The sequence below is a fragment of the Ovis canadensis genome, chromosome 1, assembly GCF_042477335.2.
Source record: "Ovis canadensis isolate MfBH-ARS-UI-01 breed Bighorn chromosome 1, ARS-UI_OviCan_v2, whole genome shotgun sequence".
NCBI lineage: Eukaryota > Metazoa > Chordata > Mammalia > Artiodactyla > Bovidae > Ovis > Ovis canadensis.
Window position 1 is genome coordinate 102,643,503 of NC_091245.1, and position 10,146 is coordinate 102,653,648.

Below are 10,146 nucleotides of genomic sequence, written 5' to 3' on the forward strand. Positions count from 1 at the left end.
TGGGGTCTCTGTTCCCCAAGCTAAATGAGGGAACATAAAATTCCAGCATTGGTGAATGCATATGTCAGTCCTTGCACTGAGGTGGCTACTCAGTTTTATGAGGAATTAAAAAACACTGTCCTTGTGTTGCAGGAAGGGGGACCCCTTCCAGGGCCCCAAAATGGGCTCCTCTCTAACACTCAGAAATGAACTGTCTGAGCAGACACATGTGCTAACCAAGCAAGAAATATTACTGGAAAGGGCTCCTGGGCAGAGAGTTGTAGGGTAAGGGAACCCAGGAAAACAGCTCTGACACATGGCTCACAGTCTCAGGTTTTGTGGTGATGGGATTAGCTTCCAGGTTGTCTTTGGCCAGTCATCCTGGCTCAGAGTCCTTCCTGGTGGCACATGCATTGCTCAGCCAAGAAGGATGCCAACGAGAAGGATTATGGAAGGTGACTGGACACACGGTGTCTCCTTTTGTTCTTTCCCGAACTCTTCCAGTTAGTGGTGGCTTATGAGTTCCGTGTTTCTTACCTGGACCTCCAGTCATAAAGTAACTCATGCAAATAGTTACTATGGTGCCTGGCCAGGGTGGGTGGTTTTCAGTCAGTGTGCTTCCCCTAACACTTGTTCTAAATCTAGTCTTTATAGGACCAGAGGTGTGGCCTCCAGAAATAATACAAAACTCACAGGTGGCGCTAGTGGTAAAGAACCTGCCTGCCAATGCCAGAGACTCAAGAGATAAGAGTTCCCTTCCAGGGGTTGGGAAGATCCCCTGGAGAAGGAAATGGCAACCACTCCCGTATTCTTGCCTGGGAAATCCCATGGACAGAGGAGCCTGGCAGGCTACAGTCCACAGGCTCACAAGGAGTTGGACATGACTTAAGTGAGTAAACAACAACAAAACCTCACTTATTAAGAGGCTTGCAAGTACTGAAGAACAAATATCTAGCCCTTAAGGAACAAAGTATCCAAGGAGGAACTTGTGTTTTTCTTCCTATGCCTTTGAGAAGCAAATATTCTATTTGGTCTTTTCCAGGAGCTCTTATCTGGACCATCTTTTTTTTTTTTTTTTTGCTGCACTGTGTGGCTTGTGGAATCTACGGTCCCCAGGGATTGAACCTGGGCCCCCTGCAGTGGAAGTGCAGACCACCAGGAAATTCCCTGGACTATTTTTTAAAAATACAAATTTCATGCAAATCAAAACTACAATGATGTACTAACTCACACTGTGCATAATGGCCATCATGAAAAAGTCTACCAGATACTGAAGAGATAAGATGGTGGAGTAGAGAGACTTAAGCTTACCTCCTCTCATGAAAACAACAAAATCACAACTAAGTGCTGAACAATCATTCACAAAAAGACTTAAACCAATAAAAAAAGGTATTCTACATCCAAAGACAAAGAAGAAACCACAACAAGACAGAGGGGCTCTTTCATGATTTAATCAAATCCTATACTCACTGGGTAGGCAACTGACAAACTGGAAAATAACTATATTGCAGAGGTTCTCCCACAGGAGTGAGAGTTCTGAGCCCCAAGTCAGGCTCCTCGACCTGGGGATCTGGCATCGGGAGCAGGAGCTCCCAAAGCGTTTGGCTTTGAGGCCAGTGGGGCTTGAGTGCAGGAGCACCACAGGACTGGGGGAAACAGACTCTGCTCTTAGAAAGCACATACAAGGTTTTACGTGTGTTGGGACCCAGGGCAGTGACTCCACAGAAGCCTGGGCCAGACCTACTTGGAGGTCTTGAAGGTTCTCCTGGGGAGACAGGTTGGCTGTGGCTCACAGTGGGGGCAAGGACAGGTGGCGGGGGACCCAGTGAATATTCAGTGTGAGCTCTCCAGGAGGTCATGAGACCTGGCCCTGCTCAAAAGCTTACAGGTTCCAGTGCTGAGATGCCTCAGGTCAAACAACCAACAGGGACTCCCTGGTAGTACAGCGGATAGGAATCCACCTGCTAATGCAGGGGACGTGGGCGAATCCCTGGTCTGAGAAGATTCCATATGCCGCGGAGCAACGAAAGCCCATGTGCCACAACTACTGAGCTGACAAGCTGCAACCACTGAAGCCTATGCTCTGCGACAAGACAAGCCACTGCAACGAGAAGCTCATGTGCTGCAACGAAGAGTAGCCTGTGTGCAGCAACAAAAGAGCCAGCAATGAAGACCCAGTGCAACAACAACAACAACAACAAAACTACCAAGGTGGGAAAGAGCCCCACCCATCAGCAGACAGACTGCTTACAGTTGTCCCACAGCCACCTCTAAACACGCTCCTGCTTACCAGAGGGACAAGACCCAGCTCTACCCACCAGTGGGCAGGCACCAGTCTCTCCTTCCAGGAGGCCTGCAGAAGCCCCTGGACCAACCTCACCTACAAGGGGACAGAGAACAGAAGCAAGAAGCTACAAACCAGCAGGCCGAGGAACAAAGGCTACAAACATAGAAAGTTAGACAAAAGAGAGTAATGATAGTAAACAAATTATATCAAGCATCTTTTCCAACCACAACAAGCACAACACTATGAGATCAGAAGTCAACTACAAGAAAAAAAAAAGGTAAGAAACAAACAACATGGAAGCTAAACGATATGTTACTAAACCAATGGATTACTGAAGAAATCAAAGACGAAATAAAAATACCTAGAGACAAATGAAAATGAAAACAGTGATCCAAAACCCATGGGACACAGCAGCAGTTCTGAGAGTTTACAGCAATACAATCTTACTTCAAGAGACAAGAAAAATCTCAAACAACCTAACCTTACAACTAAAACAACTAGAGAAAGAAAAACAAAATCCAAAGTTAGTAGAAGAGGTCATAATGGTCAGAGCAAACATAAATGAAATAGAGATGAAGAAAACAAAAAAGATCAATGAAACTAAAAGCTGGTTCTTTGAAAAGATAAAATTGATAAATCCTTAGTCAGACTCATCATGGAAAAAAAAGGGTGCAAATCAATAAAATTAGAAATAAAAACTGATACCACAGAAATACAAAGGATCATGAGAGACTACTACAAGCAACTATACACCTATAAGACGGACAGCCTAGAAGAAATGGAAAAATTCTTAGAAAGGTACAGTCTCCTTCCTCAGAAGAAAGGAAAGAAAACCAGGAAGAAAATAGAAAATATGAACAGACCAATCACAAGTACTGAAATTGAAACTGTGATTTAAAAGCTTTTAACAAACGAAAGTCCAGGACCAGATGGCTTCACAAGTGAATTCTATCAAACATTTAGAGTAAACACCTATCCTTTTGAAACTGTTCCAAAACACTGCAGAGGAAGGAACACTCCAAACTCATTCTATGACACCACCATCATCCTGATGCCAAAGCCAGACAAAGATACCACTAAAAAAGAAAATTACAGGTGAAATCACTAGTGAACGTAGATGCAAAAATTCTCAAATACTAACCATGTGAATAAACATACACCGTGATCAAGTGGGTTTTACTCCAGAGACGCAAGGATGTTTCAATATCTGCAAATTGATCAGTATGATACACCACATTAACAAATAGAAGAATAAAAATCATATGATCCCCTCAATAGATGCAGAAAATGCTTTTGATAAAAATTCAATACCAATTTATGATTTTTAAAAAACTCTCCAGAAACGGGGCATAGAGGGAACCTATGTCAACATAATAAAGGCTATATATGACAAACTCACAGGTAATATCATACTCAATGGTGAAAACCTGAAAATGTTTCCTAGGGGATCAGGAACAAGACAAGGGATGTCTGCTCCTGCCAATTTTATTCAACATAGTTCTGGAAGTCCTAGCCATGGCAATCAGAGAATAAATAAAAGGAATCCAAATTGGAAAAGAAAAGAACTGTCACTGTTTGCAGATGACATGATATTATACACAGAAAATCCTAAAGATACTATCAGAAAACTACTAGAGCTCAGTGAGTCTGGTAAACTTGCAAGATATAAAATTCATAACTCTTGCATTTCTATGGGGCTTCCCAGGTGGCGCTAGTGGTAAAGAACCCTCCTGCCAATGCAAGAGATTTAAGAGATTGTCCCTGGGTCAGGAAGATCCCCTGGAGGAGGGCATGGCAACCCACTCGAGTATTCTTGCCTGGAGAATTTCATGGACAGAGGATACTGGTGGTCTACAGTCCATGGGATCGCAAAGAGTCGGACATGACTGAAGCATGAAAGATTAGAAAGAGAAATTAAAGAGACAATCCCATTTATCATCAAAAAGAATAAAATATCAACACTTAGAAATAAATCTATCCATGGAGGCAAAAGACCTGTATTCTGAAAACTATAAAATGCTGATGAAGAAAATCAAAGATGACAAACAGATGGATTGGAAAAATCAATATCGTCAAAATGTGTATACCCAAAGAAATCTACAGATTCAATACAACCCCTATTAACTTACCAATGACACTTAACAGCAAAAATTAACAGCAAAAGTTTTTAAAATTTTTATGGAAACACAAAAGACCCTGAATAGGCAAAGCAATTCTAAGAAAGAAAAGAGCTGGAGGAATCAGGCTCCCTGACTTCAGATTATACCACAAATAGCTCATGCAACTCAATTAAAGAAACAAAACAACCCTATCAAAAACTGGGGAAAAGATCTAAATAGACTTTTCTCCAAAGACGACAGATGGTCAAAAAACACATGAAAATATGCTCAACACACTGTTAATTATTAGAGAAATGCAAATCAAAACTACTATGAGTTATCATCTCACACTGGTTAGAATGGCCATTACCAAAAAGTCTACAAACAATAAATGCTACAGGAGGTGTAGAGAAAATGGAACCTGCCTACACTGTTGGTGGGAATGTAAATTGATACAGGCACTATGGAGAACAGAATGGGGGTTCCTTAAAAAACGAAAAGTACAACTACCATATGATTCAGCAATCCCATTCCTGGGCATATATTTGAGAAAACCATATTCAAAAAGATACATGCACCTCTATGTTCATGGAAGCACTATTCACATTAGCCAAGACATGGAAACAACTTACGTGTCAGAGGAGTAGTGAAAGAAGATGTGGTACAAGTATTACTCTACCACAAATGTTACTCAGCCATAAAAAAGACTATAATTTGCAGGAACACGTATGGATTTAGAGATCTTACTAAATAAGTCAGAAAGACAAATACCATATGATATCACTTACACGCAGAATCTAAAATATGACACAAATGAACTTATTTACGAAACAGAAACAGACTCACAGACAATGGAAAACAAACCCATGGTTACCTAAGGGGGAAGGGAATGGAGAAGGGATAAATTGGGAGTTTGGGATTAGCAGATACAAACTACTGTATATAAAGTAGATAAACAACATCCTACTGTATAGCACAGAGAACTATATTCAATATCCTGTAATAAACCATAATGGAAAATATGAAAAATAATACGTGTATATATGTATAGCAGAATCACTTTGCTGTACACCAGCAACTAACTTAACATTGTAAATCAATTACACTTCAATTTAAAAAATTAAATGCAAATTTCAGGAAGCGTGTAGGTAATTTAGAATTTGTCAATGATAAAATCTTAACTATCTTCTCCATTAAGTACTAGTAGAAAGGGTTTAGCTATCTAGAAAGGTGACTGACTTGTTCCATCTGCCAGAAACCCAATTTGAATTTGCTTGTAACTGATGGGTTTAATATTACTGTCCCTGATTCATGGCTGAAATTTTGGAATGAAAACTATAGGGTGTCTGTTATGTATCTGTGTTGTAGCTGTGCTGCTGCTGCTAAGTCGCTTCAGTCGTGTCCGACTCTGTGTGACCCCATAGGCGGCAGCCTACCAGGCTCCTCCATCCATGGGATTTTCCAGGCAAGAGTACTGGAGTGGGTTGCCATTGCCTTCTCCGGTAGATGTGCTGTATTGCCAAAATTAATTTGTAAAAGAACTCTATATATTGGCTTAAAGGAAATAAAACATCTATATAAATACTCAGAAATTTCACATGATCTTGTAAGCAGACAGGATAAGAGGTCCCTGGACACTGTTTTCTTGACAGTAGAGAAGCCATTTTTAGCCTAAGTCATTTTGTGACCTAAGCCTGGCCACAGTGCTTGTCCTTGAACAGGTCTCATGACAGTAAGTAATGATTTTAAGGGAACAAAGAATCCAGAAAACAACGGCTTATCAGGCAACAGAAGTAACAACAGCAAAGATATTATTATTAGTTGTTAACAGAACTCCAGGTTCTATTTCAGTCTTAAAGATTAGCTTGAAGCACTGAACCACTAGAACAACTGACACCTAAGGGATGATACTGTCTTTTCCTGACTCTCCTGACTTCAATTAACTAAAGAGAGGACTCTCAATCACCCAAGACCCTTCATGAATATGCATGTGCCCTTACACAGACCCACCAGTTTTGCTATTTGAGGAGACACTGTTTTGGGAAAGATCCTCAGTGTTCTCCTTACTTGCTGCAAGTAATGAATCCTTTTTTCTCCCAGTCTTTGACTTGGTTTTATGGCTTGACACCCACCAAGAGGTGAAGCCAATTTTCTGGTAACACCTGGGAAATACTCAATACTGAATCAATATCTGGTATTAAAGTTAGCTTAAGTTTGCTGAATTAATAATATGTATCTCTTTAGAATCATCAACACAATGGATGATATTTTTATTGTACCTAGATTTACTAGAAATCAAACAAGACCTTAAATCTGTTGCAAAATTTGCTGGCAAGAAAATAACTTGATATGATGAAATTTTTAAGTAAATAGAGGTAAATGAAATAAGGGCCTTTAGGTAAACTCTTTCAGACTAATTATGTTTTGGGAATATCTATCCAAAATGCTCTCCATATTTTGGTAATTTGAAATTTAAGCATTTTGCTAAACTAAGTTAAATGCTGAAAGTCTACTGAATAGATAATTACCAAATAAAGTGAGATACTGTAGCATTAGTGAATACAGGTTTCCTTTTACAAAGAAACTAAAGATATTTGGAACTATTTAATAGGTTTGGTGCCATGCTAAGACATTTTCTATTAAAAAGCACATGTTTTCTAGAAACCATAAATAGCATTGATGTATTATTTATAAGCATAAATAGTATATAAATATTACATACTATATATAAGCTTGCCAATCTACAGAATGCTAATGTAAAACAGTTACTAATTGCTTACTTGTTAGTTTTCATTAAAAATTAGAGTTTTAAGAACTGAGAATTCTAAATATATGCAATTTAAGCTACTAGAATAAGGGAAACATTGAAGCATACAAGGAAAGAAAAATGTTTTCAGAAAAAAGATATGAGGAATAGAAATACATTTCTATATTTGCCTTTGAGATCTTTTATTGTCACTTTGGTTCAGTGACTAAGAACTGTTCCACATATAATCCTATTTGACCAAGCGTTTTAAAGCTTTTTGATATGTTTAAATTTTTATTTTTTAAAATTTTTGGCCACACAGTGGCATATGGGGTCCTAGTTCCCAGACCAGGGATGGAACTGGCACTCCCTGCGTTGGAAGCTCAGTCTTAATCACGGACAGGGAAGTCTCAAAACTTTTTGATATTTTTGACAAACTTCCCAAAGTTCAAACTCTAAATAAAGTTCGTCTTACCTCTAATTAACTTTGAGGTTTTCCAAAGGGTTTCTAGAACACCTCAAAATGTTTTTCTCTGTCTCAGAGAGGACAGAATGACCCTAGTATGACTCTGTACTAAGCTGGGTTTTATTGCTATGGGTTTCCATGGTACTCCAAACATCCCTTCATAGCTCTTGCATTGCTTGTAATCATTGATTAATGGCTATGTCTGTAGTGAGAATGAATTGAAGGCAGCAACAGCCGGTGTAGGGAGACCAATTCAGAGGCTAGTCCAGGTGTCACTGATAGAGATGGAGAGAAGCAGACAGACGGTTCAGAGGGCTTTCAAAGGAAGAATACACAAGACCCAGAAATTGATTTATGGAAAAGTCAGAGGGTGAGCCAAGGAGCTGGCTATCACATTTCTCACTTGAGCACCTGGTAGATGGTAGAGTCTGATAGAATACTGATAATCTGTTGTGGGGGTGGGGGGGAATGAATGTCTGTGACATGGATGAATTTACTGGGTGACTTCCATTTGAAACAAAACCTAAATTTTACTAACATCTCTTCAGATACTACGAATGAGGTTTGTCCTAAAATATCAGCTGGTATCTGAAAGAATATCTACTTGATTAATATTAATCAAGTATAGTTTACAACATACATATCCTTTCACATTGCTAAGTTTCTCTTAAAAATTAAAAGTGGAAAATATGATGGAAATGAGAATAATTCTACAATGAAAAAAAGAAAGTGAAAGTGAAGTCGCATCAGGCTCCTCAGTCCATGAGATTTTCCAGGCAAGAATACTGCAGTGGGTTGCCATTTCCTTCACTAGGAGATCTTCCTGACCCAAGGATCAAACACCCGGTCTCCCGCATTGTAGGCAGACGCCTTACCATCCGAGCTACCAGGGATTGCGCCAACTCTACAGTACTAAATGCTAACTTGTGTTTGATTTTATTACTTCAAGTTGAATGTAAGGAGGAGACTAGACCTTAAGATCATAGAAAGTGAAAGACAGTGAAGTCGCTCAGTCGTGTCCGACTCTTTTCGACTCCATGGACTGTAGCCTACCAGGCTTCTCAGTCCGCGGGATTTTCCAGGCAAGAATACTGGAGTGGGTTGCCATTTCCTTCTCCAGGGGATCTTCCTGACCCCAGGGATCGAACACCGAGTCTCCAGCATTGTAGGCAGACGCTTTACCATCTGAGCTACACATAAGACATATGGGTCATCTCGAGGTTGAGAAATATAGGTAGGCAACGCTTTTCAGTAAAAGCTAACTTTGACATTTCCTGATATTTGTATTAAAACAGTTGCTAACAACTATCTGATATGCATTTCAAAACACAAAGTGAACTCCATGGGAGCCAGGATCTGATATATCACCCCAGTATCTCCTAACAACCAGAACCTACAAGGTACCTAAAACATGGTGATCGGTTTGTCGAACTGAAGCAACTCATTCAATGTTGTCATTCTTGCTACATTTATTTTTAAACCAGTGAGTGAAAAAAGCCTCCACCCATTTCTCTCAGCTGAGGAAAGAGTAGCTGTGACACAGGAGTCTTAAGTCAAAACCCACGATTCTATCTGCATTAAAAACTAAAGAGGGAAATTGGAAAAACAAATACTGAAGACCATTAAAGAAAACGCTTTGGGAAATAGGCAAACTGATAATCATTGGCTTGGGGCAAACCCTCTCGCACGGTGCAAGGGTCCGCTGATGACTACCTTGGGACGAGCGCACTTGCTCTGGAAACAGTTACTAGCCCCGGGGTGGGAGAAAGCTGCCCCCGCATAGCGCCTCACCACCCCAGGCTCAGAAGCTAGCTCCCCGGCCCCACACCCTCGCCTCGCCCGGGGGCACCTTTCTTCTCTCAGCCCCACTTTCCCCGCCTTCCTGTTGCTAGTGGTGTCCCTGGCTCAGCCTCCCCCACCCCCCAAACCTCCGCTCCAGGTCCCAGCCTTTACCGCTCCTGGAGTCAGCCGTCGCGCGCTTTGCCTCGCACCTCGCCCCTGGGGCCGTAGCCGCCTCTCAGCAGCAGCACCACTCCGAGGCCCGCCAGCCTCGCTTCAGCCGCCACTTCCCCGCCCCCTCAGCGCCCGCACCAATCAATGCCCGGCTTGCAAGCCCGACCAATCAACCTCCTCCTCAAAACCAATCCTCGCGGGAGCTGCCCCTGAGCGACGGCGCTGTGCTGCGTGCTGGTACCCAATTACCCGGATGGAAATCAGAGCCCGGCCCACCAGGTCAGCCAATAGACTCCAGGGAAAGCCGACGAGGTTGAGATTGCACCTGCTGAGTATTAAACAGCCAATTAGAGGCTCAAGGAGTACGCCCAGCCCATCTCCAGGCCAATTACCTAGGAGGCTTCCACTGAGGTGGGGGTGGGGGTGGGGTTGTAAATCAGCGCTCCAGAGGTGCAGGGGGGTGGAATCACTCAACTGCATCACTGTTCGCACAAAATTAGTGCCTTTGTACAAAGCCAGTGCCACTCCACAACCCAGTGACCATTGGGGAAGCCGCCTCCTGACGGGCGATCCTTTGCCTCGATCGTTTCGCATACTATGACAGAGACTCAGGAGA

The 10,146-nt window shown here is 41.7% G+C and overlaps 1 protein-coding gene across 1 annotated transcript in view; it reads right to left on the reverse strand.

Moving 5' to 3' along the window:
* TDRKH (tudor and KH domain containing) overlaps positions 1-9,792 on the reverse strand; it is a 24,781-nt gene extending 14,989 nt beyond the window's left edge. Inside the window, exon 1 of the mRNA XM_069542381.1 lies at positions 9,531-9,792. The gene's annotated coding sequence lies outside the window, so the exon portion shown is untranslated. The remainder of the gene's footprint in view (positions 1-9,530) is intronic.
* Between the last annotated feature and the right edge of the window lie 354 nt (positions 9,793-10,146).